The 8,942-nt window shown below is 43.4% G+C and overlaps 1 pseudogene; it reads left to right on the top strand.

Annotated features, from left to right (window-relative positions):
* The first annotated feature begins 349 nt into the window (after positions 1-349).
* Positions 350-8,942, top strand: part of LOC147860890 (uncharacterized) — a 73,264-nt pseudogene continuing 64,671 nt past the window's right edge.

Raw genomic sequence — 8,942 nt, 5'->3', positions numbered from 1 at the left:
CATCGATGTCATTGAACAAGCTCATTGCGGAAGCGGACGCGGGCATTTCAATCATGAGTCCATCGCACGCAAGGTCCTCCGGTCAGGCCTATGGTGGCCGACACTATTCAAAGACACATACGAGTATGTACATTGATGTGACGAATGCCAACATTTCAAGCACCCACAAAAAGAGGATTTCAACACATTAAACCCAGTAGTGGCTTGGCAACCATTCGAGAAATGGGGTATTGATTTTATTGGCCCAATTAGCCCAACTTCAAACCTCAATCGATACATAATCACCGCCACAGATTATGCTACCAAGTGGGCTCCGATGCACGCACCACTGCCAAATTCCTATACGAAAATGTCATCACATGGTTCAGATGCCCACTCGAAATCATTAGCGACCAAGGCTCTCATTCCCTCAATAAGGTGATAGCACACCTACTAACTTTCATTGATGATTGCTCAAGGAAAACATGGGTTTACTTCATGAAAGAAAAAAGTGAAGTATTTGATTGTTTTCGTAAGTTTAAATGCATGGTAGAAAAGCAGGTTGGAACTAAAATAAAGTCTTTAAGATATGATGGAGGAGGATAATACTTCTCAAATGAGTTTTCTGATTTTCTATGCAATCAAGGAATAAGAAGATAGTTCACATGTAGATATACTCCACAACAAAATGGAGTTGCTGAGAGAAAAAACAGAACTCTGGTGAACGTAGCAAGAGCCATAGAAAAAAATATGCCATTTTATTATTGGGCAGAAGTTGTAAACATAGCAAATTATATCCTAAATAGATGTATAACATCTGGAGTACATGAAGTAACTCCTGAAGAATGTTTCTATGGCAGAAAGCCGATTTTAGGACATTTAAAAGTGTTTGGATGCCTTGCGTATGTTCATGTACCTGTTGAGGTGAGAAGTAAGCTTGATCCAAAAGTTGAAAAATGTATTTTTGTTGGATATTCAGAGGAGGAAAAAGGGTATAGATGTTATAACCCTATGACAAAAAGGATTGTGGTTAGTCGGGATGTAATATTTGATGAGTGGAGCAGTTGGTACAGCCCAAAACAAAATGTAGAAACTGATGAAGACTGTGAAAATGAAGACAGGGATAAATCTGAAAATGTAAGAGATAACCACAGAGATGGAAACAATGTTGGACAACAAAGTTCAACATCAATGGAATGTACTAGACCATCTAGAAGCTCAAGTAGTAAATCGGAATCAAATGCATGGAGTGGAAAAAATGCAAGACACAAAGAATATGATAATAAAAAGGGAAAACAGAAAATGCCAGAATACAAAATACTTGATGATGGATCTAGAAACATAGAAGATATAGATTCAGATACATCATTGGATGATGAGCTTGGTATAGGATCCCTGAAAATTCCTAGTATGGAAAGGGCAATGAAGGATGCAATTCAGAAACTAAGACGATCAAATAGAGAGAAAAAGACAGTTGAAAGATTTGGTTATGACATATATATGGCTATGCATTATGCATACATGTCTAAAATGGTACAAGTCCCTGATCCAAACAACTTTGATGAAGCAAAAGCTGAGAAAAAATGGGTGAATGCAATGCAAGAAGAAATAGATGCATTGGCTGAAAACAGAACATGGGATTTGGTAAAGTTACAAAAAGGAAAAAATGTGTGTAAAGAATAGCGTGCGGGTTTAATGGAGACCTTGAATATACACAGTACGCGGGAGAGAGAGAGAGAGAGAGAACACACAAAGAAACTCAATTCAAAATATTACTCAATCTGTACATACTTTGTGCTCGGTGAGCACCTTATATACAAGCCCTGACAATCAGGCTGACACAAATATTGACAGTACTCGACACTCATAAATGAGCCGACTACACAAACTCCCAAAATTATTCCCTTACGAGAAATCACGCTCTAACGGCCTCTTCGGTTTACGCACCGATACAGCCCTGTTGTGCGTACTTTTTCACGCACCCAATCTACTTACTAGGTTACGTTGCGTACTTCTCACTGAATGTTGAGCTTGTCTCTCAACACTCCCCCTCAAGCTCAACTTGAGGTTCCGTCCGTTCTTCCGGATCTACCCTCTGGTTCCTTCAGGCTTCACGCCTCGCTCACGCTCCTCCACCCATTCAATTCCGCACGCTTCGACCCTTCCGGTTGGCTTGTCTACTTGTTTGGCCCTTCTCAGCTCCCTTGCTGTCGTGGTATCGGCACGTCCTTCGCTGTCCTTTCCTCTGCATGGCCTGCAGTTGATTCGGTGTATCCGAATCGAACATTCTGATTGAATCAAATGCTTCCGATTCAATTCCGCTCTCATCCGAATTGGTTGTCTCGAATTCGTCCTCAATCTTCAGACCCTTGACAACATCCGACCACGTCTTAGTCTTGGCCTTATCTCCCCTTATTTCGGCTGTCCTCGGCTTCTTCTCATGCTTATGGGCCTTGCTTCCGTCTTTGGCTTCTTCAACTGGTTCGAAGTCAAATTGTCCATCTGACTCCGTATCTCCGTCACTTCCGTCGTGATGCTTACCTCCGCTCCTTTCACGCTCTTGTCCTTGTTCTCCCTATTCTTAGTTTCTCCCCCTCAAGTTCGGCGTGTCGAGGTGACGCAACCCAAGCGCACCCGAGAATTTCCGTAACTTGTCGAGACCAAGAGGCTTGGTGAAGATGTTGGCAACTTGCCGATCCGTTGGAACATGCACTAGTTTGACTTCACCTGAAAGGACCCACTCGCGGACAAAATGGTAATGCACCTCAATGTGCTTGGTCTGGGCGTCGAAAACAGGGTTCTTTGCAAGGTGGATATTGCTGAGGTTGTCACAAAAGATCGTCGTCGGATCAGACACCTCTACCTATAGATCCCGTAATAACCGTTTCAGCCAAATGACTTCACACGTAGCGACAGTCGCCCCTTGATATTCAGCCTCCGTGCTCGACAGTGCTATTGTCGACTGTTTTTTGCTGCTCCATGCGATAGACGCACTTCCTAATGAGAATGCATATCCAGATGTGGATCGACGATCGTGGGCGTTTCCGGCCCAATCGACATCCTTTTAGCTGACTAGCTGTTCGGCTACACTACCAACCTCACCTTGTATCGATTGACCGAGCCGTTAGTGTTGTACTTGACCTTGTATACCCACCTACATCCAATTGGCTTCACACCCTTCAATGTGTCAACTAGGTCCCAGGTTTCATTCTCCAATAATGCGTGCATCTCTTCCTCCATTGCGGCACGCCAGTTCGCGTCTTTCACCACTTCTGCGTAGCTCTCCGGCTCACACACTTCCGCCACTCGCGTCATGTACGCGTAGTGGTGCGCCATGTATTCAGTATACCCGTATCTCTTTACAGGGTTCTTGAGGTGGGTAGATTGGCGTAATTCGTGATTACCCGAGTTCACGACCTTTTCGGCTACTATCGACCTCTTCCGGGGAGGTTCCTTTTTAGTTTGCCCGTAGTCAGACTCACTCCGATTTGACTCGGCGCTGCCGAAGTTGTATTCCAGCATTTTCTTCTTGTGTTTTTCCTTGCGCGTAAGCCGTGTCCTCGGCTTCCTGCGTGGGGAATGCACAGCCGAGTCTCCAATACTCGCCGTCTCATCATCTGGTTCTCTATCCCAGCCCAACCACTCATTCGGCCCACTTAGTCGAAATGAGATCGAACTCTCTCTTAGAGCTTCGACGTCCTCATCATGTGGAGGCATGTCAACCTCGGTGATCTCTTCTTCAGACATCGGAATGGATTCTTGAGGTACTGGAGGTGAAGGCAAGTACCACAAAGCGGCTTTGTCGAACACGACATCTCGACTTACGCGTACTTCCTTTGTTCGGGGGTTATAACATTTATACCTCTTCTGTTAATCTGAATAGCTGACTAAGATACACTTTTCGGCTTTGGCATCTAGCTTCCTCCTCTTTTCCTTTCTCACATGCACATATGCAATGCTACCAAAGATCCTCAAGTGTGCCAAGTTTGGCTTCTTCCTGAAATACAACTCATGTGGCGACACTCCATTAGCAGAAGTCCGATTTTGCAAGTAGACAACCGTCTTCACGGCTTCAGCCCAATAGAATTTCGGCATATACTTCTCTTCAAGCATAGCCCTGGCCGCTTCTTCAATCGTCCGATTCTTCCTCTCGGCTACGCCGTTCTGCTTCGGCGTATATCTACACGAGAATTCGCGCCGAATTCCCTCCTTCTGTAGGTAACTTGTGAACTGGTCGGAGAAGTACTCCTTCCAGCCATTGGACCGTAGGCATTTGTGCTCGACAACGCAACTGTTGGCTGCTTCTTGCTCCTCCACGCGATCGCGGCACTCCCAAGAGAGAACGTGAAACGGATGGCGATCGCCGGCATTTTCGGCCCAATCAGCATCGGTGTAACCGACCAACTGCGCGGCAGTATCGGTCCTATATAGTAGCCCCCGGTCCTTAGTGCCATTGACGTACCGGAGTACGCGTTGTGCGCACTGAAGGTGCTCCTCGGTCGGTCGCGCCATGAACTGACTAATCACCCTGATCGGGTAGCTGAGATCTAGTTGGGTGATGGTCAAGTATATAAGGCTTCCGACTATCTGTCGGAATCTCGTTCTTCTCTTCCTCCTTGCATCCCTTAATTGGAACATCATCCAAAAAAGGCATTGTAATATGAGGAATAAAATCACAAAGTACCTTGTTCATTCCATTCATCATATGCGCCACTGAGTTGGTCGCTCCTTGCGGCAAGGTGCACATCCGTACTAACCCTATAGGTGTCTTGATAGAAGTTATATCTTGACTTTTGATAGCAAGTTGAAATTGATCATACCCGGAATAAAGGTCTCCCATTGAATATATAGCTCTTCCTGCAAACATCTCAGCAAACTCATCCACAATTGGCCCTACTCCCGAGTTTCGGATTGTTACCTTATTCACGGGTTGCATATCTTGGATAAATCGGAGTCGCCCATCTTTCTTTAACACAGTGAACCATCGACTCGAGTAAGGAGCGTTCGATGGTTCCAAGATACCCATCCTTATCTTTTCTTTCAAAAGTTCTAATAGTTGAGGGATTCTAGCCCTAGGCATGGGTATTGGCTTAAAGTTCCATGGAATATGAGGGATAGTGAATATAACCATGGGCTCCACAATTTCTGGATCCACACACCCTATTTCCTCCGGTTGGAATGCAAACGCCTTTCCATGCCTTTTTAACATCTCCCTGAACTGCTTTTCTTCAGCGGGTAATAGGAAGTCACCCCCTCCTATTTTCATCCCTTGTATTGTTTCCGGAGTAAACACATGTCCTACCTTTCGTGGGTCTCTGATCATTGGCTCTGTGGCTGCTTCTTTGATTGCCTTTTCACTATCCCCTGGAAGTGGAGCAGCAATAGGACGAACCTTCTTCTCCACTGTCTTGTACTTTGTTAGTACATGTGCTTCATGATCCTTTCGAGCAACTTCTTCAATGACCTCATACATCTTGATTGAATGGACAGGAACTTGGATTTCGTTGTCTTCTTCCATTGCTTCCAAATGAGTTATTGTATCTTCAAAACGTAATTCTTCAAACATATCCTGAATTTCTTCATCATCATCTATTAATCCAGAACACTTAAAGTACTCGAAAGCATTTTGTATTTTATTATTATTTACTTTTAGTATAAAAGTAGCACCATTAGATGAGATTGTACAAGGAATATCTTTATTTACATTATTATTTATGGGGTTTTCTTTTATGCTCGGGCTATCACAGCCCCTACCTGTAAAAGCCCTATCTAAAAATCCTGGGAAAACTCTTCATCCATCTCTTGAATTGGATGTTCCCTCAAGCATTCTTTGTTTCTTTCATGGTTGGGCCTCACGGTTAAGAATTGGACACACTTTCTTCCATCTTGACTCTTGATTCTCGCGAAAGCCGAACCATCATCAATAACCTTTGTTTCCATCCTCACTGCGGTGATGTAGGGCTGGCCAAGGATGACGGGGTAGGTTGATCGATCCTGCACAAAGAAATTTTGATTCACCGAGACATCACCAATTGTTACCTTCACACTAGGACATGCTCCGAATAGATCCTCTGTAGTTTCTGTGGCAACTCTTATTTTCCACCCATGATTCTTGTCAATCGGCCATCGTCCTCGAGCGTAAAATTCCGATGACATCATGTTAATCTCTGATCCATGATCGATCAAAGCAATACATGGAATTTGCTGCTCCCCAATTTTTGCAGGTGCCTCCGTTGTTGCTCGAGCCCAATGGTCCCTTGTATAGTGACTCCTATCCCCTTCATGGACGCCAACATCATTCTGGTTTTTTACACTTGCAGCATTGATGGTGCCACCATACAAATCTTGGAGTGTTGCTGCACACCCTCCCGTAATTTCCTCCGTCACCTGTCTCTTCCTTCTAATAATATCTATGATAACTTCATGAAATTCTTTCTTTGCTATACCCAACACTTCTCTTAAAGTAAATTCTACCTTACTATTTAATATTCTTGTTTCTAGTACCTTTTTTATATCCGTCGTTGTTTCTATGTCTGAGGCAAGCTTGAAAGATGGGCCTGTCTTTCCTTTTACTTTATCAGCTTCCTTCGGCTCAATAGCACCCTTTTCCATCTCCCTTCTCTTTTGTTCTCGTGTCTCATGTCTCTTTGTCGGATCAGCTTCCTCAGCTCTCTTCCGCTTCTCTTCCACTAGCACATCTTGTGCATTCACTTGGGCGAATGCTGATAGCGCGTCTACTGGATCATTCCATCCAGTGAAGTTTCGTATTTCATCTCCCGCTCTTTTTAATTCATCCACTCGAACCTTCCCTTTTCTTGCATAATCCATCACATCTTGCCAAAAGCCAGATCCACCATATGAGTCTTCTACGCGCAATCCTAAGGTTGCCACAGATTGTATCGCTTGAGTCGTTTCTCTCTCGGCATCTTCCATTAACCTTTTCATTCCTCCTCGCCCGAAGTTGAGTTGAAGTGGTTGTCGAGTCTCAGTTGAGTGAATCTTGCCATCTTGATAGTAGATTTTATTATGATTAAGAGCATCCCTATGCTCTTGACAATCTTTCTTCTGGTGGTCGATACTATCACACCACATACACCTTCGCACCATTCCACCTCCTTGCCTTGATGAAGTCGAGCTTTGTCCCGATTCTAGCTTCGTCACTTTGATCGACAAGTGTTTCATGCCTTTCACTAATTCGTGTAAGAGTGATTCTTCTACTTTCTTTTCTCCCGACTCGTTCCCCGTTTCTTCATCATTTCTGTCGGGCAACTCCATAAACCATAACTTTCTTTTGCAAAAATGGGCGCAAGCCCTTTTCACCTGCTCCCAGTCTTCGGTAAGTCCACTTGGACTATTCTGATCTTCTAAAAGCATTCCCAAGTCCTTCCTGTATTTAATATTAGTAGCTTGTAGAAACAATATGACTTTATCTGGCACTATTATATTTCTATCTCTAACATTTAGTTGCTCAAATCTTTCAGAAAACTCTTTTAATACTTCCAAAACACTTAAATGTTTATTAGACTCTACCCAATCCATGAAAGCTCGCCTTGTCATCCTTGACATATCGTTGAGGTTGTATTCATTGAGTAATGCCCTTTCGAATGTTGTCCATGTCTGATTCTCCCTTTGGAGCTCTTGGATCCTCTCTTGTAGCCCAATCGCAGCGACTCGACTAAAGCTATTAATTTTTGTAGCTTCGTCGACACCGCGTTTAAGCATTTCTTCATTATAAATCTTCAGAAATCTTGTTAAATTTATACCTTCGAAGATTCCTACTCGTGCGAGAATATTGTCGACGGCTTTGTCGATGCTTGCCATCATCCCTTGTTCCCGCATCACTCGTTCCATCATCGTACACATAAGCCTCATTTGCTCCTCCATTTCTCCTCGTCGCCGCCTTCACGTCGGGTTCACCAAATGTGTCGGGGTAGTTGTGGTTCGTGCGGCGAAGTCGCAGGGACTAAGGTTAAGGGGAGTTGAAGGAACTTTTATAAGGCTTGCGCGCAAATGTTAGGAAGATAAAGGATATGAAGAATAATAGTTTAAAGTAATATGTGTGAGAGAGAGACTAGTATAGATAAAAGATAGAGGCAATGTATGATTCAAGATGCAAGATAGAGACAAAGTATGATTTAAGACAAAAAAGTTATATGATATGTATTACGAATACAAGATTTTACCAACTTTACAATGTTTGGTAGCAAGATGAACCCTTTCTCTACCGACCCTTGATTCGAACTCACGACCTCAACTTCGAAACGAGAGGTTCTCCACCCAATGAGCTAGTCTTCTTCAGTTGATTGTATTATTTTTTTCACTCTCTCTTCATTCCTTCCCTTGTTTTCCCTTTCCCCTCTTTATATAAGTGTTGCCATGCATATGGTAATGTATGGGAGCATGGCATGCATGCAATGCATGAGTTACATGTAATGCATGATCGCCATTTGGCGCACATGCATTGCATGTGATGAATGATGGCTATGTATGAAAATAGATATGGGATAAGTATAATGATGAAAATGCATTCTAAAATAACTAACCTAGCTTAGTGGTGTATGCTTGGTGCTTGGTATACAAGGTTGAGGGTTCAAGTCCCTCAATTTTACTTAATACAATATATAGCTTCATTCTTATATCATGAAGCACATTTATTACACACTTTTACAAATAAATAGCCTAGCCTAGTGGTATGTACATTGTACATCATATATAAGGATGTGGGTTCAAGTCTCTCAGATATTATTAAATACAACATTTAAGCTCATTTTTATATCGTGAAGCACATTCTCCACGACAACGCGTCATGTACGCATTGTAACCGAACCGCACAACAGGGTTCTTCTGGCGGGTAGATCGGCGTAATTGCTCATTAGCCGAAGTTGAGGCTTTCTTGGCTGACGCGAACTTCGCTCTCGAAGACCCGTCATCACTTCCCTCGGAGTCGGACTCACGTCGATCAA

This window comes from Azolla caroliniana, unplaced genomic scaffold (genome assembly GCF_043228905.1).
Source record: "Azolla caroliniana isolate FFs.n. ecotype wild unplaced genomic scaffold, voAzoCaro1.0.p SCAF_8, whole genome shotgun sequence".
Lineage (NCBI taxonomy): Eukaryota > Viridiplantae > Streptophyta > Polypodiopsida > Salviniales > Salviniaceae > Azolla > Azolla caroliniana.
This window is presented reverse-complemented; position numbering and strand designations above follow the sequence as displayed.